Source organism: Cucurbita pepo, chromosome 10 (genome assembly GCF_057944985.1).
Source record: "Cucurbita pepo subsp. pepo isolate OVF chromosome 10, ASM5794498v1, whole genome shotgun sequence".
In the NCBI taxonomy this organism is placed as follows: domain Eukaryota; kingdom Viridiplantae; phylum Streptophyta; class Magnoliopsida; order Cucurbitales; family Cucurbitaceae; genus Cucurbita; species Cucurbita pepo.
Genome location: NC_141807.1, coordinates 15,489,525 through 15,516,883, shown reverse-complemented (window position 1 = coordinate 15,516,883; position 27,359 = coordinate 15,489,525). Strand labels below are relative to the sequence as shown.

Sequence of the window (27,359 nt, the reverse complement as noted above, 5' to 3'; positions counted from 1 at the left end):
TGAATCACCTCAACCCCACTCGTTGAAATTGAAACAAATATCTATAACATAACACTAACATAGGTACGATGTCCATAAAAGTCTTTTTAATCTGAGATACTATTGAACTTGACCATTAAAGTTCCCCTCAAAATAAGGTAAAGTTTAAATATAATTGGTGACAAAAAGATGAAACTATAAAATAAAAAGAAATAAGAAAATAATATTCAATTTCAGAGAATCAAACCAGAATCTCCTAGGTGAAAGCCAAATATCCAAAACGTTGGACAACAATGAATTTTTGGTGTAGTTGTCCTAAAGTCTTTTGTCTAATCGCTGAAGAGTTTTACTATGATGTTTTAGGTAATGTCTAACTCTTCGACACGTTGTTTCATGTGTGTGATAGAGTTCTCAGAGTTACCGCGACGTTTCGAGCTATTTGATCGTGTGGCTGTTTCTTCAAAAGGGTCAACATCAAACGTCAGGTCTTTGATTGGCAACCCATCCAGAGGAGCGTCGATTGCATCGATTCCATCAACAGTCTTCCCATGAGTTTATGGTGCATGACCCATTTTTTATACCATTCACCTTCGAGCGCCAACATAGTTTTGCATCGTCCATGAGATGCATTGCGACCAACGTAACTCTTAGGTCCTATGAGCAAGTTCCAGTAACCTTCAAGTATTGTTCTACGTCAAAAATAAAGCTTTTTAATTCCTTAGCATCCCGATTTCCATTTAAGGGGTTGTGTTCTTGGATTTTAAGTTTGTTAAGCCCACATGAACTTGGCTTGAGGTATGGTTCTCTACTGCCAAACTTGTCAAACTCACTCGGGTGCTCATCTCAACCATGATGTCGTTCAACAAGAGAGACCTCGAAAACGACTGGATTATCGCATTAACCATTTGAATCACCTGCTCATCTCAACCATGATGTCGTTCAACAAGAGAGACCTCTAAAACGACTGAATTATCGCATTAACCATTTGAAATTGAACAAAATATCTATAACATAACTCGAACAAAGGTACGAAGTTCATAAAAGTCTTTTTAATCTAAGATAGAAACTGTAAAATAAAATGAAATAAGAAAATAATATTCCATTGCCGGGAATCGAACCCGAGTCTCCTGGGTGAAAGCCAGATATCCTAACCGCTGGACGACAATGGATTTTTAGTGTAGATGTCCTGAAGTATTTTGTCAGATCGCTGAAGAGTTTTAGCATGATCTTTTGCTTAATGTCTAACTCTTCTACACGTCCTTCCCTGTGTGTGTTAGAGTTCTCAGGGCTACCGCAAAGTTTCGAGCTGTTCGATTGTGTAACTCTTTCTTCAAAAGAGTCAACATCAAACGTCAGGTCTTTAATTGGCAACCCATCAAGGGGAGCGTCGATTGCATCGATTCCATCAACGGTCATCCCATGAGTTTATGGTGCATGACCCATTTTTTATATCATCCACCTACGAGCGCCACCGTCCATGAGATGCATTGTGGCCAATGTAACTCTTAGGTCCTATGAGCAAGTTCCTGTAACCTTCAAGTATTGTTCTACGTCAAAAATAAAGTTTTTTAATTCGTTAGCATCCCGGTTCCCATTTAAGGGTTTCTGTTTTTGGATTTTCAATTTGTGAAGCCCAACATGAGCTTGGCTTGGGGTGTGGTTCTCTACGACCCTCCTTATCAAACTCACTCTGGTGCTCATCTCAGTCATCTCAGCCATGATGGCGTTCAACAAAAGAGACCTTGAAAATGACCGGATTATCACATTAACCATTTGAATGACCTCAACCTCACTTGTTGAAATTGAACCAAATATCTATGACAAAACACTATTAAAGGTTCAAAGTTCATAAAAGTCTTTTTAATCTAAGATACTATTGAACTTGACCATTATAGTGCCTCTCAAACCAAGTTCATAAAAGTCTTTTAAATTTAAGATACTATTGAACTCATCCATTATAGTGCTTCTCAAACCTAGGTAAAGTTTAAATATAATTGGTGACAAAAGATGAAACTATAAAATAAAAGAAATAAGAAAATAAAATTTCATTGTCGAGAATCAAACTCAGGTCTCCTCAATGAAAGCCAGATCTTCTGTGTAATGTCTAACTCTTCGACACGTTTTTTTATGTGTGTGATAGAGTTCTCAGAGCTACCGCCACGTTTCTTGTTGTTCGATCCTGTGGCTCTTTCTTCAAAAGAGTCAACATCAAACATTAGGTCTTTGGTTGGAAACCCATCCAGGGGAGCGCCGATTGCTTCAATTCCATCAATGGTCTTCCCACGATTTTTTTGTGCATGACCAGTTTTTTATACAATTCACCTTCAAGCGCCACCATAGTTTTGCATCGTCCATGAGATGCATCGTGGGCCAATGTAACTCTCAGGTCCTCTCAGCAAGTTCCTATAGTCTTGAAGTGTAATATCAAAACATATTAACGTATTTGATATTTTAAATATTAAAATAATTGATGTGTATCATAAACTTAAACAAAAATATATATTAGAAATTTGAATGAGATTCATATTAGTTAAACATATATTATGATATTCTACGACATTTTAATATTATTTAAATAAGATATTATATCTTAATGTATTAGGTATTCAAATATATAATTTGACAAAAATTATCACAAGTTCACTTTAAATAGAACCCTAGGCTTAAGTCAAAAAGCATCAAACACTAAATATTGTGACATTTTAGGTGATATTTTGCAGAGGAAGCTGATAAAGTCTTCAAAGAGCATGTGGTCATGTCTGACATCTTAGGTTAACAACATGGTGAAAAGAAACCAGAAATTCTGATACTGGTAATTAACTACAAACCTTTGACTAAGGTTTTAGAATAAATAAGATATCCAATCCAAAACAAAAATGATTTGATAAAAAGAATTTAGAGTCAAATGTTTTTATAAAATTCGACATGAAATTGGGATTACATAAAATTCTAATTTCCTAAAATGACAAATATAAAATAGCATTTATGTCCAATTTAGAAAATATGAGAGGAACGTCATGCCATTTAGGCTAAAAAATGCTCCATCCGAATTTCAGAAGATTATGAATGATATTTTCAATCCTTTCAAAAAAATTCGATAGTTTATATTGATGATGTGTTGATATTTTCTAAAACCATTAAGGTCAACACTTTAGACATCTACATACATTCATTAATGTAATCAAAAGAAAACAACTAGTTGTGTCCATAACCAAAATCAAATAATATCAAACTCAGATCCATTTTCTTGGATTTTAAATTATGAATGGTCTTTGTCTCAAACTTTGGTGATGACGTATCCTAGAAAAGCCAACTTCAAAAAAAAATAGGTTCTCTTAATTACGTGTCTTATATCCTTCAAGATATCAGGCACATTTACAAATTTCTTGATGAGTGTGTTCAAAATAATGCAAAGTCTTGATTTGTAAGGGATATATCTACAACAAAAAAAAAATCAAATCATTAGTCAAATAAACTCTTTGCTTAAGTCTTATTGACCGAAGGACAGATCTCATAATGAAACGTGACGCATCAAATATCGGATATGGAGGTATCTAAAATTGTCAAAGAGGACAGAGAATCAATTATCATATTCATTCAAAAGCCTCTAATAATACCATACAAATTACAAAATAGTAATAAATAAAAAAATACTATTTTCATTGGACTCTGCCCAAAAATTTTAAAGAAAATTTAATGAACAAAACTATTAAAATGCATTCGAGAGTCAAATTTAGTTTTTAAAAAAAAAAGGGAATAATCTTGTTTCAAACAAAAAAAAAATTTTACTAGATAGAAGTAAGTTTTGTTGTGGTCTGATTTTAAAATTCTACCTATAAAAGAAGTTGAAAACACCTTGGAGATTACCTATGGGAGAGTTTCTAACAAAGTCTCTCTTCTCTGTCTTCTCAAACTGATACTACCTATAAAAGAAGTTGAAAACACCTTGTGAAAGTCTCTAAGGATACTGCGACCTCTAGCTTTGCAAAATCCAGTGTTGTTGGTGCTTATCAAAATCGCTGCCAGAATAAAGTTTAACAAGTGGTTCTATGGTGTAGTGGTTAGCACTTTCGACTTTTAATCTAACGACCTGTGTTTAATTCCCGATAGGCAATCCACAAATTTATACAAAATTGGTTCATAGCCGATTCGGTAGGGTCACTTTTGGACCGATAATCTGTAGAAGGGGTCACTAAGGTTGAGATCATACAAAATGGGTCCATAGCTCAATGTTAGAGCATTTGATTGCAGATCAAGAGGTCACCAATTCGAACCTAGTTGGGCCCTTCTATCTTGGATAGAAATTTGTCACTTTTTGGACCGACACTATGTCTAAGGGGTCACAAATGTTAAAATCCTACAAAATGGATCCATGGCTCAGTGGTAGAGAATTTGACCGATCACCCGTTTGAACTTGGTTGGAACCTTTTATTTTGGACAGACACTTTTTACACTTTTGGACTGACACTCTATAGAATGGGTCACTAAGGTTGAAATCATATAAAATGGGTCCATAGCTTAGTGGTAGAGCATTTGACTGCAGATCAAGATGTCATCAATTCGAATCTGGTTAGGCCCTTTTATTTTGGACAGACACTTTGTTCGATTTATTCCCGACCATCGAGTGTCTAAAGGAAAAGAAATAAGAATAATTACCGATTCCAAAACTTATTCCAAAGTCCTAGTGTGGTATCCAAGCACCCACTATGAACATGGTTAAAAACTTAGCACCACTATTCTTGGACAAGAACCAAGAAATCCTCGGACAAGAACCAAGAAATCATTAAGAAAATAGTGTGGTCTTAGCGCCACTATATAATATGGTAGAGAAATAAAAAAATGTTACCCTCATTTGTGTGGTGCTGCCATAAGTGATCAATAGAAATATTTTAAGCACTTTTCTCTTGTACTCCTTATAATTTTACCTTTTAAGGTGGTAAATATTTGTGGGTTTTAAGCATTTTTCTCTTGTACTCCTTATAATTTTACCTTTTAAGATTGTAAATATTTGTGCACGGTTGACTATTATGATTATCAGACAACTGAGTAATAAAAATATTTTAAGCACTTTTCTCTTGTACGCCTTATAATTTTACCTTTTAAGGTTGTAAATATTTGTAGGTTTTAAGCACTTTTCTCTTGTACTCCTTATAATTTTACCTTTTAAGGTTGTAAATATTTGTGCACGAGTGACTATTATGATTATCAGTCAACTGAGTTAAGTGGAAATAAATTTTGAAGATGAAATTAAAGTATTAATTCTGATGTCATCTTTACCTGAGTTTTGGGATATTGTTATTAATGAGATTCAATCTAATGCCATTAGTAATTCCCAATGATAATATTCAAAATACTTGACAAAAAAGAATGCTCAACATAAGATATTTGAAACAAATAAATATTTTGTCCTATATCAAATCACTCATTTGAAATTCCTTAATAATAACCCTTCTTACATCTTTTATAGAGAAAAGTTCCTTAAATAGAAGTCTTATTAGATACTTCTAAGCATTTAGAGATCAACTAGACACAAAGCTAAACATTCTAAAAAAAATTAGGGGTTAAACTTTCCGGGTAATTTAAGAAACTTATGATTTTTATATTCTCAAGAGTTTAATTGAGCTAGGTCGATTCAATCTAGTGGACCCAAGAATTGAACCGAACCAAACCAACTAGTTAGTAACATGATTTAGTGTAAGCATTTTGACGCAAAGTAGAAGCAATAATGGAGGGTTTGCAATAATATAGTTTTCACCCCTTGTTTCTCGAGTGAATATTGAAATAATATGGTTTTCTTGTTAAGTTTTGCACGGAAGAAAGAAAGACTGGGATGTAAAGTATTATTTCAATTTGTTTGTAATATACAACAATATATAAATTAATTATAAGTAATATATAAAATTACATGTTCTCCAAGGGCTTCAATCAACACTAGAGGGTTACTTTTGCAATCACTCTAAAGGTGCTCAAGATCACAACTAGTTAGATAAAATAGCTCTAGAACTTTGAATCCAATAACTTGAGTTTGACTCGTGATAGAATCTCTCTTCTTGTGGAATCTGCATAAAATAGGAAAACCATTCCAAAATCAATTTTTACAAGGGGTTATAGTGTAGTGGTTAGCACTTTGGACTTTGAATCCAACGACCTGGGTTCAACTCTCGGTAGGACCTTTTTAAGAAATGACCTTGATGCGAAAACACAGAATAAGGAACGACAACACAAGACATTTTAAAACAAAAGGGTGTTTCCTAGCATTCGATGCGAAAACACAAATTTTCTCGAGGCATAAGGTGTAACATTCTTGAGTTATTCCGAACTTGCTCCGCTATCATTTGAGCCCATAATAACTAGCATGAGTTTTCGCTTCCGAACTTGCTCCAAACAATATCATTTGAACCCATAATAACTAGCACGAGTTTTAGGTTCCGAACTTGCTCCAAACAACTTGAAATCTTGAATTTATTCTCATGTCATATAAAATAGACCCTTACAGAAAATAGTTGGTAATTTGGAGTATGTCTAAACCTTGAGCTAGGATATGACTTCTTGTTTTGTTTGGAGCATGTCTAAACCTTGAGCTAGGATATGACTTCTTGTTTCGTTTTCAGGAACTAAACCTTAGAGGTTGTCATGTCATGCATCGTATTTTAACCATGAAAACTCTTGCGAAGTAACTCTTAATTTTCTCCCCATGAGTGCATAGGTGGCGTTGTCATAATCGTGGCATCCTGCTAGCAAATCGTGGTGCAGGGCATCTCATTTAGGTGAGGGAGATAATAAGTTCATCATGGAATCCTGCTCATGGTACATATACCAAAGCATCCCACCTAAAGAGAAAGAGGGGCCTCGCGGCAGTGATGAGCATTTTCTCCCATATCTTGGTTTCGCTAACTAAAGTTTTCCAATAACTCCCAAACTTCATTACCTTATATAACCTCTCGGGATAAGGATTCATACAACATTTCATAAAATAAGATCTACTGAGAAAACTCGAGTAAAGGTCAAATTTTGAGTTGACTTGGACAGTTTAGTTGAACTGGACGTATCATCGTTTTCTTCCTCTGAAAAGGAAGAAGATGCGCATTTTTCGCATCGCCACCATCTGAAACTCGGCCTGTATAGCCACATTTACAGCGTTTCTCTCCTCGATTTCTTCGTGAAACTTACAAATGGATGTTACAAGAAAGGGTTAGGGATTTATTTGATAACTTCTCGTGGATCGTAGCCTAAGATATTCGTTACCAAAGTTCATCCAAAATCTTATTTATCGCTGGAGATAAAACAAAGGATTTCTTATTGGGTAGCCGATTCTAGGGGTTTCAAGGCCCTATTTCTTCATTGAACCCCTTCCATGTCCTATCTTCAGGCTAAAGGAATTGGTTTGGAGGAACGTCTTTGAGTGTAGGACCTTAATTTCCAAAAATTGTTCTCGGTATGCAACTCACTCGAAACGCTAGATTTTCGATCTCATGGGTAGCTTGTTCTATGATGTCTCAACTCTCGATTCCTTCATCAAGTTTACTCAACATCTTCCTCTGAAGCTAGAGGAATCCTTAATTTGAAGGAAAAGAGACCGTAGATAGGAATTTTGACTCTTATCCCCAATTTAATTTCGAAACCTATTTTCTTCAATTTGGCACGCTCTCGAGGTTATTTTTCTTCGTGGTCTTCTATGGAAGCATTCCTTGGAGGTGCAGAAACTGATTGGAATCATTCTTGCTCGACGAGTCATCATGTATCCTCGAATTGGATTTCCAAGTTTTTCTTGAAGTTCTTCAATGGCGGATTGAATTGGGGGAATGGTTTCTGGGCACTTTCAGCACTCTATTCCTTCATAGAACTTGTGGGTAATCTTGTTAAGAAACTGTAGGAATAATTTTGAAGAGAAATGGTGGAGGATTGCTCTCGAATTTGGAAGAAATCTGAGAGTAGGAGATCCACCATTTTAATGCTTATTGCCTTCAATTGGGGGATTGAACTTTCTCGATTCTTATTCCACATTGTTGCTCCTACTTCCGACCTTATAGGAGGTCAGCTTAAACTGACATTGAGAGCTCCAGAATCTTCGTTATTTAGAGTTCAAACTTTCTGGATAATTTTTTGAAGATATCAACTCCGATCATAGCCTTACCGACCTTGGCTTTGAATACATGTCGTTGGACGTGATGATTCGTGGGTGTTCGTTCTAGATCATATCAAATTTTGGACGAGATCTGACGGTTGAGATTTGAGTTCGAAAGATTTTTCCCGGATGGTCATGGTAGATGCTCTGATTCGAATTAGAGTGGTATTTTTGTAATTATCCAGTCTTCTAGGGGTATTTTGGTAATTTGCCACTTTCTGAATATTTTATTATTATTTTTCTCGAAAAATCCATAATTTTTCTACAAATTTCTCATCGCTCTTTTATCATTTTTCCCTTTTTCTGAATCTTGAGATTCCTTCTAGATAAGGAATTACAAATCGGGAAAGATTCTTGATAATTGATAAAATGACTTTTTTGCCCTTTGTATTTACTTTTTCCTTTCCAATCTTTTTCAAAAGGCCTTTTAACTCCTTGCAATCACTTGTTAAGGTACACGGGTGACCTGACTAAGTCCTTTGTTCTTGCTTAATCCTTTAATTTTTTTCCTTTCTATGCTTTGGGTCTTTCATGAGTGGCTTATTCTTATGGAAGATAATTTCCTTCATTTTTGGGGTGTTACATATACATACTCGTTACAAACACAAAATAAGATGCAGACTCAAAAGAAGAACAAAAAATACTAGATAAAAAACAGAGGTTAGTTCATGGCCCACACTCCAAAGTCCGCTCTCATCCATGACCAACTCCTAGTTACATGAAAAAAAAAATGATAAACATGGAGTGAGTAAAACTTAGTAAGTAGCCTACTAGTAGGTTTTTAATCGCGACCATAAGCTAGGATATTACTTCTTGTTATGTTTTGAGGATCTTGTACTGATCTTGAAAACCTTCCCCTAAAATAACCTTCAATTTTCTCCCCATGAACACAATCTTCTCCCCATCTATCTTTTTTAAACACTTTTGAAAGTTAAAAGAGTAGTTTTGAAGTTTTTTTTTTTTTTTTTTTTTTTTTTTTGGAAAATTTAACTGTATTTTTAAAAAAAAATAATTATGAGTATTTTTTATAGATTAAAGTGCAAAGTTCAATGGTATTTTTATTAATTTAGATTATAATTTAAAAAAAAATACAAATTTTTGTTGATTAAGTTAATATTAATTTTATTAAAATACATAACACCACATCAAAATTAATTTATTGGGACTAAAATTAAAACTAAAAAATTAATTTATTTTAAAACTAAAAAGTATACTTTGTTTCTTATCCCAACTATAAAGAATTTAATTCCAAGCTCTCTTCTAATAGACAAATGATTTATTAACCTCTGTTGTAAGATTTCATTTCATCAATTTAAGTAGCGTTCAACTATAAATATCGAATTTTAAAGTATTCCTTGGCAAAGTAAATCGATTGAAACTATCTATCACAGGTGTTCCATAATGAGTTGTGGAGAAGTGTTTCCTTCAATTCAAATTTCAATTAAGGATGTCAATGACAAAAAAGTGCAAGAGGCTAGAAGGTTTGTAGTGGAAGAAAATAACAAGAGTCATGGACATCGTTTCATTTACAAGCTGTATCATGTGTCTTATTCATGGTTACTTAAATCTCGTTGAATTTGTGCGCCTTTCACATCAGAGACATTTGAGCCTTAAACCGAGCTCTTTGCAATAGCGAACTTATTAAAAACTCTTTGCTTGCTGCAACATTTGCTTGACATAATTGGACCAAAGGACGGTATGGACGACCATAGCTCACTGTATTTGTCTCCAATCATGAAGTGTGACGTCAGATCTTTTTTCATACCATATTCATTAACTATAACATGGCAAGAAATTTTTTATGTTTTGACTGGGCATGCCATTTTCTGTTGTTCTTATATATCTTTAGTTACTTGTGATTAAAGCAAAGAAGTATAGACATGGTTTCCAACCAACCCTTCCTTTATAAGTTAGTTCGACGAATGGGTTTTTGCTATCAATTTATTGTTAACCCTTCCGCTCGATTTTGTGTTATGATATCATGCAAGGAATGAGAATCGACCTTACTTGGATAAAATTATATACTATTTGATAATTATTGTTGATAACAAAGATAAATTGAATTATAAGCATTTTAAGTTAAAAAATAACTAATAATGTTTGATTAATCCACCACATCTAAATGGTGTGAAAGTTATCTTATTTGTAATCAAATAAATTACAAGGATATGAAAATACTAATAAATGGAAATAACAATAAATGGATACCTATGGTAATAAGTATATATGGTAAATTATAATTTATTACTAAATATCCTTAACACCCCACCGCAAGCTGAGCGTCGGATTTGAACGAACGTGAAGCTTGGATCTGAAAAATTCAAAGAGGTTCAGAAACACTTTTCGTGAAGATGTCAAAAACCTGGTTCAGAGGAGGCGTAGAGAAACACTTTCTTGGCCATCGAAAATTGCGGACGGATCGCCGCTCAGCGGCGATGCTGCCTTGGCTTCAGCGAGAATATGTCTAACCCATGAAGAGGGATTGTCGCTTAGCGACGATGCTGCCTTGGCTCTGGTGAGAATATGTCTAACCCCAAGAAGTAGAAGGGGAAACCTAGAGCAAAGGACAAAGACAATGTTGAAGCCGAAAGAGTCGCCACATTGGGCGAAGGAGCTAATTTTGGCGAGAAGGCCAGTCGGAAGAGTCGCCACATTGGGCGAATGAGCCAATTTTGGCAGGAAGGGAGGCAGCAACTTTGTTGGCGAAGAGGCCAGTGCGGCACCTAGATTCCGAAGGTAAATCTCTGCAAAAGGTTGATGGGCTTGTCGAGATTCCGTATATTTCTGAAGAGAACACTAATGATCATCCTGAGATTAGGGTTTCTGTGAAGGATGAAGGATGAAGGAAAAATTGGGAAGAAAATGAAAGAGACTATGTTTGGAAAAGGTGAGGTTGTATGTACAGAGTATGGCGAAGGATGATTTAGAGGTCAAAAGGGTGGAGCCGAAGAGTAATCAGTCGGATCTGCATGTGGTAGCCATGACGACTGCCCCTGCGGCGTCAAATCCAGCAATGGTGGTGGGGAAGAACAGTGGAAGATTTCAAAAGCCATTGAAAAGAAAGGATACGAGTTGCTAAACCGGCTCTGATACCATGATAATGTTTGATGAATCCACCCCACCTAAATGGTGTGAAAGTTATCTTATTTATAATCAAATAAATTACAAGGATATGAAAATAGTAATAAATGGAAATAGCAATAAAATATACCTATGGTAATAAGGCAAATATTAGATATTTGCCTTATAATAAAATATCAAATATAATATATATGTTAATTATAATTTATTACTAAATATCCTTAACAGTAACAAATTACTTGTACACTTTTACTCATAAAACACTTTTACTCATAATCTTTATATTCTTTATGTAGCAATAAGGAAGGGAAGGATAGAAAAGATACTCATAATATCATTATGACTATGCCATATTTCATTAATAAAAGAGAGTAATACATCCACAAACACACACACATATATTTCAAGAGAGAGAGGGTTTATTATAAGTAGAGATAGCATTCTAGTAGTTGTATTGCTACTTGGGGACAAGGAACTCGAGAACTTCTTTAAAAGATGAGAGCTATGAGTAGGTGGCCATGGATATATCACATGCACAAAATGAAAGTTCTGCACCTTTGTAATAAAAGACCAAGGAATATCATCATTATTTATAACTTCTATCATAATAATATAAATTCTACGAGGACGATGTTCTCTGGTCATACCAACCAGACCGTTCACCACACGCTTGTAGATGAAACGATGCCCACTATTCTCGTTATTCTTTTCAACTATGAATGTTCCTGCATTCCGCACTACTAGGATATTGACATCCTTAATTGGTACTAAAGCATCTAAAGGCAACCCTTCCACAAGGCTCATTCTAACACCTTTAGTAAATAGTTCCAAGAGACATTGTTAGGCCGATTTTGTTCATGAATACTTAAGAATTTGATATTTATAGTTGTAGTTGAACGCTACTTAAATTGATGAAGTGAAATCTTCCAATAGAGTCTAATAAAGCGTTTGTCCATTAGAATAGGTTGGAATTAAATTCTTTATAGTTCGAAATAATAGTTGTATTCTTTAAGTCATTGAGACTAGTGTTATTAGTACTTGTGAGTATATTTGAGTATAAATATTAAAATGATTAGTTATTAAATATTGTTTGAATTAAAGCGTTTATAATTCAAATGATCTTCATAACCTAATTCATAAAAAAATAAATAAAATAATTAGGAAGCATTTATGTGCTATATCAAAATAAGATGCATAAAAAGAACTTGCTGTAATTACTTTATTCATCGACCTTTAAGCTTAAAAGTAACTTAAAATATTGCAATATTGTCATTCAATCGCCTATTATGAAATTAGGCCCGAACTAAAAAAATAATATTTTTAAAAGATGGAAAAATTATGTATTCAAAGATGAAGAATTCACAACAACAATCACAAACAATATTAATTAGCATCTTGTCTTTTGGTTTGTCACATTTTCAAATATGAACAAACCTCAATTTTGAGTCAGGTGAGTATTATGGATCATAATCGACAGTATTTTGCAAGTAGCTTTGAGCATTCACAAAAGGTCGAAAGTTGAATTTCTTTAGAATGGTAACCATGTAACCGATGATTATTGTTGAATTTCCAAAAAATACACCACAAATTTCATTTATAGATATAAATGGAACCATTGATATAAAACCCTGATTATATAATTGCATCTTCACTAACAAATCCACCTCGGAGTGATCATCTTCATAAGAGGCTGCAAATTAAGAAGCCTTCCAGGATTACTCAAAAGTGAACTTTTAAGACAAATGAAGCTATATTTGAGCAAGAAAAATCATGTTACGTGTGGCTGGGATACCACGGAGATACCAATGCAAGCAATCACTACCACCTGAAGTTTCTTTGATATTGTAGTTGGATCTACGAGACTCATCCCTCAGATGTGAAAGAGTAGTAATATCCAACATTCTTACTTGTCCTTCTCGTACAATACTCTCAACAAATGGATCGCTTGATCTATTCTACTCTACTTTACTTCCTCTTGATAAGGGTGTGGTATTGACACAACTCATATTGTTGATAATCATCACTTATATCCAAAACCAGAGTATAGCGGTCGACTATCATCAAGGACCCATTCACCATTTCCATTCCTACCGACCGAAAAGTATTACATTCATTTCTTCCTCCTTTCTAACTTCTTCATTCTCACATTAAACTTTTTTTATTTAAAAAAAAAAATTAAACATTAAAGGGAGAAAGAAGGAAGAATAAAAAAGAAAACCCTTAATTTTGAAAGCTTATCAAATACTCTTTACCGATGTAAAGAAAGCTTGAGAATAATTTATTCTCACGTCCCTCTTTGACACTTGTTGGATATATATCCGTCCTTCACATGTCGTATCATAATCATATCATATCGTAAAAACTTTGTGGTTATATCCTTCCCTAATTTATCATAGCCTTAACGTCCTTAGACATATCATAGTTGTGTCGTTACCTGAATGTACCTTAGTCATAACGTTACAGGAACGTATCCTAACGCTATCGTTCTATCAATCTATCATAATCCTATCCCTTTCTACCCATAACCTAATCGTATTGTTTTATGAATCCATCGTGACCATATCGTTTTTATCAATCTATCATACCCATAGCACTTCGATACGTAACCAAACCATAACGTTTCATGAACATCTCATACTTCTATCGTTACATTACGTTTAGTGCATCCTTCTCGTATCCTATCTCAAATATACCATTGAACACATGGTACCGTAAGTATTATCATACAATTCACATATTATAACATATCATAAGCATATCGATTCACAAACATTTCACACATATCAATATATATGACACTTGCAGAACCACGGCACAGTCAACATCAAATATAACCATACGGATGGTAAGGCCACCTACCTGATTAGCTTAGGCTGGTGTCCCCAATTTATCCTTCAGAAAGTTCGATTTGTCCTTTGTATTAAAGTCAACCTATATGAACATGACATCAATTTCAATCATTTCTCTAAATTTTATAATGCTCTAGTGTTATATTTCATGGGAATATTGCATGAGTAAAGTCGTGAAATGTCCATATGTTAAAACTGTTTAACACTTTCCAAATCTTGATTTTTGGCTGTTTTTTTTTTTTTTTTTTACTTGTGTTCCTAATCTTACTTTGGTGTGTTTCTTACATTTTTTTTTTAATTATGTTACCAATTCCCCAATTTAATCAATTTATCATTTATGTTTTTTTTTTAATTATGTTAGTCATTACTTTTGGCTAATTTAATCTATTCTATCTATTTATTTATTTATTTTTTATTTTTTTGCTATTGATGGACATATCTTTCTAAAACATACTAAATAAAACTAAATAATTGGTTAGGGGAGGATATGAGATATAACTTAAGGTTAAATCTCTTTTTTCCATACGAGAATAACTCATTCTCATGTCCATCTTTGCTACCATGTACTAAATTAAGGATTTTATTTCTCTTGGGTCAAAACCATACTTAAGCACAAAATTGAAGTTGTAGTTAGTCAATTATAATATTTGGCATGCTAATTTTCAAAATACTTTAAATGGGTGTAAAGAAAGCATGAAAATAACTTAGTGTCACTAATCTGACACGTGTTGGGCATGTACTGAACACTTGTTAATACAATGGATACATTACAAAGTTATAATCCATCGTATCAGACACTTGACTTTGAATATATTTTGAGAGTGAAACGTACATTAAGCTTGTTTTTAAGTATACAAATATATGAACTTATTTATATGAATTTATTTCTAATATAAAATTGATAAATTTTTTGAAATAATTCTTTTTAATTAATGTATCATTGTCACATCGGTGTCTAGTTTTTTAAGAATGACATGTTACTGTTACGAATAGAAAAAGAAAACGGTAAAGAACAGAAGAATTGGGAGAAATCTCTCATCCAATTGAAGAATGACTAAATCAAATCTAATTCAAATAACTAGATCAAATCTAATCCAAATAACTCAATCAAATCTAATCCTAAGAGTTACCTATCTATTTGGTATCATATTTAAGTCTCGTATCTATATCTCATTTTTATTTTCGTGACTCTGAGATATTTTTCTTTTATAAATAGATATTTTCACGAAAATAAGTTTAATTTATGTTGAGATGGAGAATAAAAATTGACACTTAAAGGACCTTGATACTTGGGACTTTGATTCCTCTTAGTGTGAAACTTGCATCTTGCAATTACTTGGGGTAGAGAGTGTGTTTCACTTCAAATTCACTCAATAGAAAATAATCAAATAACGAACCATACTTGAGAGATGATAACTTTTCTTTTTTTTTAATCTTTGAGAAATAAGAAAGAATAAAAATTAAAACATGGCATGAATCACATCTTCTTCAATCTTTGTTTTGTTCTCCTAAATATAAAAAAGAAAAAAAAATATTATATATTTTTAGATATAATTTAAGATGACCTATTTAATAAAACTCCATCCAAACTTCTTCTCATAAATTTAATTATTATTTGTATACAATTGTTAATATGTAAGAAAATAGACGTACAGAATGTTTATACTATTGGTAATACACTAGTCTCGGTTGTTTGACTAAAACAATGCAACCATTGTCCAAACTAAAGAATTTGATTCGAAGCTATCTCCTAATAGAGGGAGGCTCAATTAGACTTTGTTGTAAGATTCGACCCTATCAATTTGAATAGCGTTCTCCAACTATAAATATTGAACTCCAAAGTATTAACGAGCAAAGTAAGTTTGTTGAAACTATCTATAAAAGTGTTCCAAAGTGAGTCGTGGAGAAGATTTGCCTTAAAATCTAGTTCCAATTAAGGATGTCAATGACGAAAAAGTGCAAGCTGTTGGAAGGTTTGCCGTGAAAAATTTGAGAGGTGGTAGATATAATTTAATTTACAAGCGTGTGGTGAATGGTCTTTTCAATCACATATAGGCTTTAACCCCAAATTTTATATTATTGTGATAGAAGCTATAAATGACAATAATATTCATTAGTCATATATTACAATTGTGAAGAAGTTCCGTCATATGCATCGGACTACCGCCATCCTATAAGAAGCTATAAATGACAATAATATTCATTAGTCAGATATTGCAATTGTGAAGAAGTTCTTATCTTTTGACGAATTCATCAAATTCCCTCTCCACAAGTAGCAGTATAACTAGATTGCTTTCTTTAGACGTATAAGTCCTCTCTCTATATGTGCTTGTGGGAAACTAGATTGTTTTCTTTACTTACAATAAGTCCTCTTAGACTTATAAGTCCTCTCTCTATATGTGCTTGTGGGAAACTAGATTGTTTCTTTCTTTAGACGTATAAGTCCTCTCTCTATATGTGCTTGTGGGAAACTAGATTGTTTTCTTTACTTACAATAAGTCCTCTTAGACTTATCTATATGTGCTTGTGGGAAACTAGATTGTTTTCTTTACTTACAATAAGTCCTCTTAGACTTATAAGTCCTCTCTCTATATGTGCTTGTGGGAAACTAGATTGTTTTCTTTACTTACAATAAGTCCTCTATCTATATGGGACATTACTCTCTTTTATCTATAAGTCCTCTCTCTATATGGGACATTAATCTCTTTTATCTATAAGGCTTTCTTTACTTACATCTTTATAAGGCTTTCTTTACTTACATCTTTTATCTATAAGTCCGGGGACATTACTCTCTTTTATCTATAAGTCTTTCTTTACTTACAATAAGTGCTTTCTTTACTTACATCTTTTATCTATAAGTCCGGGGACATTACTCTCTTTTATCTATAAGTCTTTCTTTACTTACAATAAGTCCTCTCTCTATATGGGATCTCTTGTACCCACCTTATACATAACATGCTAAATTAACTCATACTTAAAAAAACAATCTCTCTCTTTTGGAGATTCAAGGTATCGATCCCCGTACCCCGTACCTCTCGCATGCTAAGCAAGCACTCTACCATCTGAGCTACATCCCCACAATTTTTGCATCACAAAACCCTAAATTTCCCGTCATCAATAATAGTGAAAATGAAGAAATATTACTACCCAACATGACATGAATAAGGAAAAATTGAAAAGAAATAATATATTTAATAATAGATAGTCTTATTTTTGGAAATGCGGGGTATCGATCCCCATACCTCTCGCATGCAAAGCGAGCGCTCTACCATCTGAGCTACATCCCCATGATTTGTTCAACATAAAACCCTAAATGTCCCATCATCAATAATAGTGAAAATAAAAAAATATCAAAATATTAATAACAAATAGTTTGGTTTGGTGATGCGGGCAACGATAATTGTGAAAATGAAAAAATATAATAACAAATTAAATACTTTCTTTTGGAGATGCGGGCTATCAATCCCCGTATAACTAGCATGCAAAGCGAGCGCTCTACCATCTAAGCTACATCTCCACAATTTTTACGTCACAAAACCCTAAACGTCTCATCATGAATAATAGTGAAAATGAAAAAAATATCGCTACTCAATATGTCATAAATAAAGAAATATTGAATAGAAATAAAATAGTAATAACGAATAGTTTCTTTTGGAGATGCGAGGTATCGATCCCTGTATCTCTCGCATGCTACATTCCCACGATTTTACATCAAAAAACTCTAAACTTCCAGTCATCAATGATATTGAAAGTGAAAAACTATCCCTGCTCATTATGTAGTAAATATGGAAAAATTTAAAAGAACTAATATATTTAGTAATCGTTTCCTTTGTTACTTCTCACATGGGATGCAAACGCTCTACCATCTAAGCTATATTCTCAAGATTCTTATGTCACAAAATCCTAAGCATCTCGTCATCAATAATAGTGAAAATAAAAAAATAACGCTATTCATTATGTCATAAATAAGGAAAAATTGAATAGAAAAAAGTAATAACGAATAGTTTCTTTTGGAGACATGGGGGTATTGATTCGATCCCCGTACCTCTTGAATGCTAAGCAAGCAATCTACCATCTAAGCTACATTCCCACAATACTTATATCAGAAAATCCTAAATGTCCTGTCATCAATTCTAGTGAAAATGAAAAAATATCTCCGCTAATTATGTCATAAATAAGGAAAGGTTGAATAGAAGTAAAATATTAATAACAAATAGTTTCTTTTGAAGATGTGGGATATCCCCTTACCTCTTGCATGTTAAATGAGCTCTACCATTGCATGTTAAATGAGTTCTACCATTGCATGTTAAATGAGTTCTACCATTGCATGTGTTCTACCATCTAAGCTACATCACCACAATTCTTGCAGCATAAAACCCTAAATTTCCCATCATAAGCTACATCCCCACAATTTTTGCATCATAATACATTTCCCATCATAAGCTACATCCCGAGCTACATCCCCACAATTGTTGCATGATAAAACCCTCAAATTCCCATCATCAATAATAGTGAAAATGAAAAACCCTCTAATTCCCATCATCAATAATAGTGAAAATGAAGAAATCCCCACAATTGTTGCATGATAAAACCCTCAAATTCCCATCATCAATAATAGTGAAAATGAAGAAAATCTAGAGATGCAGGGTATCGATCCCCATACCTCTCGCATGCAAAGCGAGTGCTCTACCATCTAAGTTATATCCCCACAATTCCGATGTCACAAAGTCCTAAACATTTTGTCATCAATAATAGTGAAAATGAAAAACTATCCTTGCTCATTATGTCCTGAATAAGAAAAAATTGAAAAGAAATAACATATTTGGTAATCGATTCAATCGGAGATGCAAGGTATTGATCCCCGTACTTTCCACATGGGAAATGAACGCTCTACCATTTGAACTACATCCCTATGATTCTTACATCAAAAAACCCTAAATGTCGCTTCATCAATAATTGTGAAAATGAAAAAGTATCTCTGCATATTATGTCATAAATAAGAAAATATTGAATAGAAATAAAATATTAATAATAAATAGTTTCTTTTGGAGATGCGAGGTATCGATCCTCGTACCTCTCGCATGCTAAGTCGTACCTCTCGCATGCTAAGCGAAGCTACATCCCCACAATTCTTGCATCACAAAACCCTAAATTTTCCATCATCAATAATAGTGACAATGAAGAATATTGCTACTCAACCTGTCATGAATAAGGAAAAATTGAAAAGAAATAATTTTCAATAATATATTTAATAATAGATAGTTTTATTTTGGAGGTGCGTGGTATCTATCCCCGTACCTCTCGCATGCAAAGCAAGCGGTCTACCATTTGAGCTACAGCCCCACGATTCTTATGTCACAAAATCCTAAACGTCTCGTCATCAATAATAGTGACATGAAAAACTATCCCTGCTCATTATGGCGTAAATAAGAAAAAATTGAAAAGAAATAATATATTTAGTGATCGATTCATTTGGAGATGCATGGTATCAACCCCGTACTTTCCACATCAGAAGTGAGCGCTCTACTATCTGAACTACATCCCCACGATTCTTACATCAGAAAACCCTAAACCTCCCGTCATCAATAATTGTAAAAATGAAAAAATATCTACACTCATTATTTCATAAACAAGGAAAGATGGAATAATATATTTAGTGATAATGAAAAAATATCTCCGCTCATTATTTCATAAGTTTAGTGATCGATTCATTTGGAGATGCAAGGTATCGATCTCCGTACTTTCCACACTGGAAGCGAGCGCTCTACCATCTGAGCTACATCCCCACGATTCTTACATTAAAAAATCCTAAACCTCCCGTCATCAGTAATTGTGAAAATGAAAAATATCTCCGCTCATTATTTCATAAATAAGGAAAGATGTAATAGAAATAAAATATTAATAACATAGTTTACATACGTGTCACTTGTGTTATTTTAATGTGTTTATTTACTTGGTAAATGTCTTTCATACTACAATCTCATGAAGGGGCATTTTGAGAATCGAACTATCATACCACTAGACCAAATGCCCTTGTTATACCACTTGAAACATATGTATGAAGCCTTACCCTTGTTATACCACTTGAAACATATGTATGAAGCCTTACCCTTGTTATACCACTTGAAACATATGTATGAAGCCTTAGGCCTAGGTATTAAGGTCGTATTTTGTCGTATTGCAGGAAACACGTAAAGTCCTCGGATGTAGAATTTGTCTTGGAGAATAAAGTCTTGGGATGAGACGTTAAGAAAGACTTGAGCCAAATAAAGCCTTGGGATGGGATGTTAAGAAAGACTTTGAGCCAAATAAAGCCTTGGGATGGGATGTTAAGAAAGACTTTGAGTATTAAGAGCATGATGGTAAGTATAAAATGTCGAGTATGAAGTTAGGTTGATTTCAAATATGAAGTCCTTAGATAAGAAAAGATTTAGACATACCACTAAACCAAATGTCTTTTCTTGAACACCCAATATTTCTAGCTTCTACTCAAATATATTTTTCTCTTAGTAGTTGGAGGGCTATAAAACGAAAAGTTGAATTGTTATAATATACCAGGGTTATCAAATAAACCAACAACCCAACAAAATAAACAAACTAATCAATTTTGGTTGGATTGATTCAGTTCAGTTCATCAGTTTGTTTGATTTAATTTTTCTATTTTGCCTCGTATGACTAGAAAATAAAGTTGTATTGAATGCACCTTAGTTTCATTTATGACAAACTCATATGAAACATAATTGCATTAATAGTACTCAGAGTTGGTGTCTATAAGCATTTCATGAACTTCAGTGCAATTCATGCTTCATTAAAGATGAGATGAACTTTAGTTAGTTAAGGGGAACTTTAAATTACTTCATGTGGAGCTTCAATTACTATATGCTAGTTACAATCTTTAGGATTGACTAATTGGACACGAGTTCATGGATTTAGGGAAAATTTTGTGTAATTATCAACTACAACTTATGTTTTCAAATTTTTAGGACATAATTTAGGTAGTTGTTTTTATGAGTCGTAAACTTGTTTCTTTGCATAATATGGATTTAGTTGAACTATTATTATCAATAAGATGGAAAAAGAAATTGTCTTTGAATTGACTAATAGACCTAGGTTCGTCGTTGTTGTCTTTTAACTTGTGATTTTGTAAAAAGCTTAATTAATATGAATTGTCATGTCACAAGAACTTTAAGGTAAATCAAGAATATACCCTACACATCATTCAAGATGGCAATAAAATGGAGTTGAATTGAATGCACTTTAGTTTCATGTTTGGCATGTTCAAGATAAAACATAATTGTATTAAATATATTGAGTGTGGAATCTATAAGAATTTAATGATCTTAAGAGAAATTCCTCTTTTATGAGAGGATACCAACTTTATTTAAGGTACTAGGAGTTTAAGAATTTGGATTTGAATCTGGTTAAGGAACAGTAAGATTTGAAAGTTTTGAATTCTAGACCAAATTTGTACCTAATTATTTCTTTTTATGACTAGTTATAAATTAAGAGAAAAATATTTTTGTAAATATAGATTTATCACTAAAGCTTTCGTGACGAAACCATGTTCAGACTAGCCGTTTAAAGTCGGGAGATGCGGTCACAGGTGTGATTATTTTTTATTTATTATTTTTTTTTTTTGTAATTGTATCCCAAACACTTTTTTTTTTTTGTTTGGATAAATTTGAACAACACCGTCTTATAATTTAATTTTATTTTATATTTAATGTTGTGTTACTCAATCTCATTTTAATTTTACAACATTTTCTTATTTTATATTAATTTACTTTTATTTTTATTTGTTTTCACTCTCAATTTTAGTTTCTATTTGAGTTTTGAACCCTTGAAATTTGGGTTGTGACATATTGCTATTAGAGCAGCCAGATTTTAAATTATATAGATTTTTCCTTAGGATAAAGAGTTCTATATCTCTATGACTCAGCTCGATGACACGTTTCTCCGCGACCAAGTATGCAGTCTAACCCTATTTTGTATTATATGATATGTTGTAAAACTTGTATGAATTTATTGTATGTTTTGATTTTCGTGGTAGTTATAAAATGTTCTTGGACGTTAAAGAGTGAACGTTAACTATATAAGACAATAGTGGATCAACGTTATAGTGTCTAGATATGGTGAGGAGGAAAAGAGTGGTCATGAGATATCTGACTAGCCTCAGGAAAAGAGAGTGTTGTCGTTGCACAGTGCGAGACATCTAATCCATGAAATTTTGGTACTAGAAATGAAGAAACTGGAGATGGTCCCCAAACGTCTGTATGGATCATTTCCAATCGCACTTTCTTTGGTTCCTTGGCAGCGTCAACAAGATTAACCCTACGGCGTGACAATCCTTGAGCTTCCACTCCTCCGTGGTCATGGTATCCAGCTACACCCCCAAAATGGGTTCCTGAATATCTTTCTCGTATAGGTAGTCTTCAATCTACATCTTCTAGATACTGATATCTAATCCATCAAACTTTTCAATTCCAGTCTTTGAACTTTCCATCTTCACATATCGTGGTGAATCTCTCCTCGCTCTGATACCAGTTATTAGAATAACACAACAATGCACACACTTGATCTAAATGAACACAAAGAACATGATAGAGAAAATGTAAGAAGAAATATTGACCTGCAAAGGCTCTTGTCAGTGATCACTCAAATGCTTGGGAAAGACACCAAGCCAACACCTCTACTGAAGAAGGGAGACAAAAACAAACCACTAAAGCACCACATGTTCACGCAGAAATACCATCCAGACGGATGAAGAGAAGGGTCGACCACGATAATTTCAAAGCAAATAGAGAGTTATGATAAGTTAAGGTCAAATCAACTTTGAGTTCAAAGCAACAAGAACCAAAGACTGGTGGGAAAATTCTATGGACTAGTCGAAGTTGTCCACAAGATTAGGAAGACATCATATAGGAACCAATTGCACCTATGGATACAGACTAACCCTGTTGTCCACGTCAGTAACTTGAAACGTTATTATTCTGACCAAGAAAACATCAAGTAAAAGCAGGTGGTATGACATCATGCAAAGAAGAAATTGTTTCAAGCGAAGAAAGTAGGAAAGACACCAACAGAGAAGACTTGAAGAGTTAACAAACCGAGAAGTGATTTTCAACAGATCCTAGTAGGTTGGAAAAGACTCCTCAATACTGAGATCAGCTAGAAGTGCGTCGCGAGACCTAAAGTCAGCCTCATTCTACAACGTTGATTTATGAAGAGCCGGTTGATAGAGATATTGACAAATTGTGTAAGGGCAGATGTCGCGGTCATGATTGTCCAAGGCGTGTTGCCTGTGGCTGCATGTTAGATGTCTCAGCTATTCTTGTAAACAATTTGTGGTTCATGGTGGCATGATCATTCCAAACCCCTTTTACTTGCTTTCATCTTAGATAGGCCTTTACTATTATTGTTGTGTCAATACGGGGTGTATGATCAGTCCTCAAAATCATATCTACACCCATCAGGACTAAAATGTCCCAAAATGTACTATAGGAGAACGTGACCAGTTGTTGTTTCTTCACTTTTAGCTTATAACATTGCTTTATTTGAAATTATTTTTAACATATTTTCTCGCTCACGTTTTCTAAAATATTTCTTTCTAAATGTGATTCGAGCATACACTGCTATTGTTCGTTCAGTCTAAATTTTGCATGGTTGACTTGTTCATTGGATTAGAACAAATGTCACATAATCATTGTCTCACTACTGCAAGAGTGCGATTGTGACACTTGTCTTCCATTCAGTTGTGGGCCGCATCTTCTAACTAGTTACGTGAGTTTGGCCTGGAGCATACGTGTAGGTTGAAAAGGAAATGGTTGGATGCGAACTGCGAATAAGTGTTGGGCCATGGAAGGTTTTTTTTTTTTTTTACCACATATGGACTTTGGGCTAGTGAGTCTTAAATTTGTGTTCGTTTTTTTAGATCAAACGAACCCAAATTAAACCTACTAGTTCCTTCTTCCTTGCACGACTCACTTCTATTCTCTGTTCTGCCTCTTCTTGCTCTCTGAAACTTCTTTAAAGGCTATTGTTCACCGATTATTTGGTAGCATCTTCCTTAAAAGAATTGTGACCACAGATGACCTATGTAGAAAATTTGTACCCCCTTTCCTAAAACCATTAGCGGACGAATCGACATCGGCCAAACCAAGAGCTCCTATTTTTTCTTTAACGAAAGTGGAACTAACAGTTTCGATAAAACCAACCTCTTTTAAAGAAGGAGTCGCTCTGCCTTGATCACCGTGGACATATGCAGCTCCCGTTTTACCTTTGCCTACCGTGAAAAGGAAAGTTCCCTCACGATAGGCCCTCCCAGCTCCCGAACGTCTTTCTATCAATCGAGAGAGGTATAGAATAGTACAACAAACCAACAAGACAAGAATGGACTCATAAGATGGGCGATTAGGGAAGCGATTTCATTTGTGTTATCCGCCAAGGAAATGATCAAGGAATTCTCTATACACGGCTGAGAGATGACCATATTGTTGCACATCCTGAATAAAGTACCGTAGGCAAGCAAAGCTTTTGAAATGAAAGCGTGTAGAACTCAGATCCACTTTCTCTTCGATTCGTAAACTTCGGATCTTATCTTTCTTTCGTCTTCGGGTGACTGAGAGAGAATTTAGGCCTGGCGTGCATCCGATTCGGTCAACAATAAGGTACAGATGGGATTGATTAAATGGACTTGAAGTTCCATTATCGTTAGGTCGAAGATCTCTACTAGGTTTAGTGCACTTTGGTAGTTGCGAATGTTGTCGTAATCAAATGTCTTTCTCATTTAACATTCTCTCTTACCAAGCACTCATACTCACCAGGGTTGAGGAGACAGTCCGTGAGCTAATTGGGTTTCAAGATTGCGTATACGCGAAAAGATCTCACTTTTGGTTTAGACACAACTAAGCCGGTTCTGGTTCACGAAAGGGCCTGATCTCTTTCATTGGAGCACATTGATGCCGAAGGAGTCTTCGGAACCGGTGGAGAGGCTATGATGACTTCAGGCTATTCAAATAGCATGACTGATATCACAAAGAAAGGGTATCTACGTCACACTAGTGGAATAGCTTTTAACCGACTGAGAACAATCCAGCAAGGGAGAAATCCTCGAACTCCAAGAAGAATCCGATTCATATTCTAGCACAGAATACGAATCAGAACAAGAAGGATAAAGGACGTGCGAAGGATGCATAAATGTCCTTACAAAGGATCAAGAAATTCTACTCAAAGTAGTAGAAAAAGTTCAAGATCCAGAAATTCAAAAAAAATTGTTATGACAATCTCTAAGCCACCTGAAAGGGAAGAAAGAAATCCCTACAGACTCCAATCAGTTCTCCAAAGATTTGAAAAACCGAGAGAACTCACTACTCAAGATTTACAAAGAGAGATTAATAATCTCAAACAAGAGGTACATGCGTTAAGATCTGAAACTAGGTCAGAATCTTATATGCTTCGTCAAGAAATTCTCAATCTTCAGGAAAGGCTGCCCGAACAAAGGGAAACTGCCCAACCGAACCTGGACGAAGAAGATTTTCAAAGTTCCTTCGTTGGAGCCATCACCACTTCTCAATATCAAAAATGGTACGCTCTCGTTACCTTAAAAATTTATGATTTCAAAATCACACTAAAGGCTCTCATAGATACTGGAGCCGATCAAAATTGCATTCAAGAAGGCCTAATACCTACAAAGTATTTTGAAAAAACTAGTAGGGTCTTAGAGGTGCAAACAACAACAAACTCAAAATTAATTACAAACTATCAAAAGTTCATGTTTGCAATGATGGAATTTGGTTTGTAAATTCCTTCCTTTTAGTAAAGGACTTAGGACAAGAGGTAATCGTAGGTACTTCTTTAATTACTCAATTATATCCTTTTAAAATAAACGAAAAGGGGTTACCGTCAAAGGCCTTAGGAAAGAAGATAAAATTTAACTTTCTTTCCCCCACAAGGATTAGTGAAATAAATAACCTTAAAAAAAAATACAATTATTCAATCAATAAATGAATTAAATTATAAGGAAAAACAAATTTCTTTTTTTAAGGAAGAAATTTGATTCAAAAGAATAGAAGAACAAATTCAAAATAAGACTGTCCAGTCTAAAATCAAAACTTTACAAACTCAAATAGAAAGGGAAATTTGTTCAACTATCCCTAATGCCTTTTGGAATAGGAAGCAACACAGTTGATCTTCCTTATGTCAAAAACTTTGAGGAGAAAAATATTCCTACGAAGGCCCGACCTATTCAAATGAATAGAGAATTACTAACATTGTGCAAAGCAGAAATCAATGATCTTTTACAGAAGGGTCTTATTAGACCGTCAAAGAACCCCTGGTCATGTGCGGCTTTTTACGTCAACAACCAGGGAGAGAAGGAACGTGGAGTCGCGGTCATGTGCGGCTTTTTACGTCAACAACCAGGGAGAGAAGGAACGTGGAGTCCCGCGACTGGTAATAAACAACAAACCCTTGAATAAGGTTTTGGAATGGATTAGATATCCAATTCCAAATAAATTAGATTTAATGCAAAGAATTTCAAATGCAAAAATAATTTTAAAATTTGATATGAAATTAGGATTTTGGCAAATCCAGATCTCAGAAAAAGACAAGTACAAAACGGCTTTCAATGTCCCTTTCGGACAATACGAATGGAACGTTATGCCATTTGGGATAAAAAAACGCTCCATCCAAATTTCAAAAGATTATGAATGATATTTTCAATCCTTTTCAAGACTTTTCAATTGTTTATATTGACGATGTTCTGATTTTTTCTCAAAACATCGATCAACACTTTAAGCATCTTCAAACATTTTTTACGGCAGTCAAAAGAAGCGGTTTAGTTGTGTCTAAATAAAAAATTAAACTTTTTTAAACAAAAATCCGTTTTCTTGGATTTGAAATTTATTTGGGTCTAATTAAACCCATTCAAAGGTCCATGGAGTCTGCATCAAATTTTTTGAACCAAATTACAGATAAAACCCAACTACAAAGATTTTTGAGATGTCTCAATTATGTGTCTGATTTACTTCAAAATATCAGACCCATTTGCAAGCCACTTTATGAAAGGCTAAAAAAGAATCCAAAGCCGTGGACAGAAGAACACATCAAAACAGTCCAAAAAATCAAATCCCTTGTCAAGTCAATTCCGTGTTTATCGCTGATAAACCCAAGGGCTAGTTTAATAGTGGAGACCGACGCATCCGATATTGGATATGGAGGAATCCTGAAACAGTCCCTTGACAAGAAAGAATCCATTGTCCGTTTCCATTCGGGAATATGGAATTCTACTAAAAAAAATTACTCAACAGTAAAGAAAGAAATACTTT

At 34.1% G+C, this 27,359-nt stretch overlaps 1 non-coding gene across 1 annotated transcript; it reads right to left on the bottom strand.

The window, feature by feature from the left end:
• Positions 1–1,076: 1,076 nt before the first annotated feature.
• TRNAE-UUC (transfer RNA glutamic acid (anticodon UUC)) lies at positions 1,077–1,148 on the bottom strand. Its single transcript has one exon. It is a non-coding gene; the product is annotated as a tRNA-Glu (tRNA).
• Positions 1,149–27,359: the final 26,211 nt, after the last annotated feature.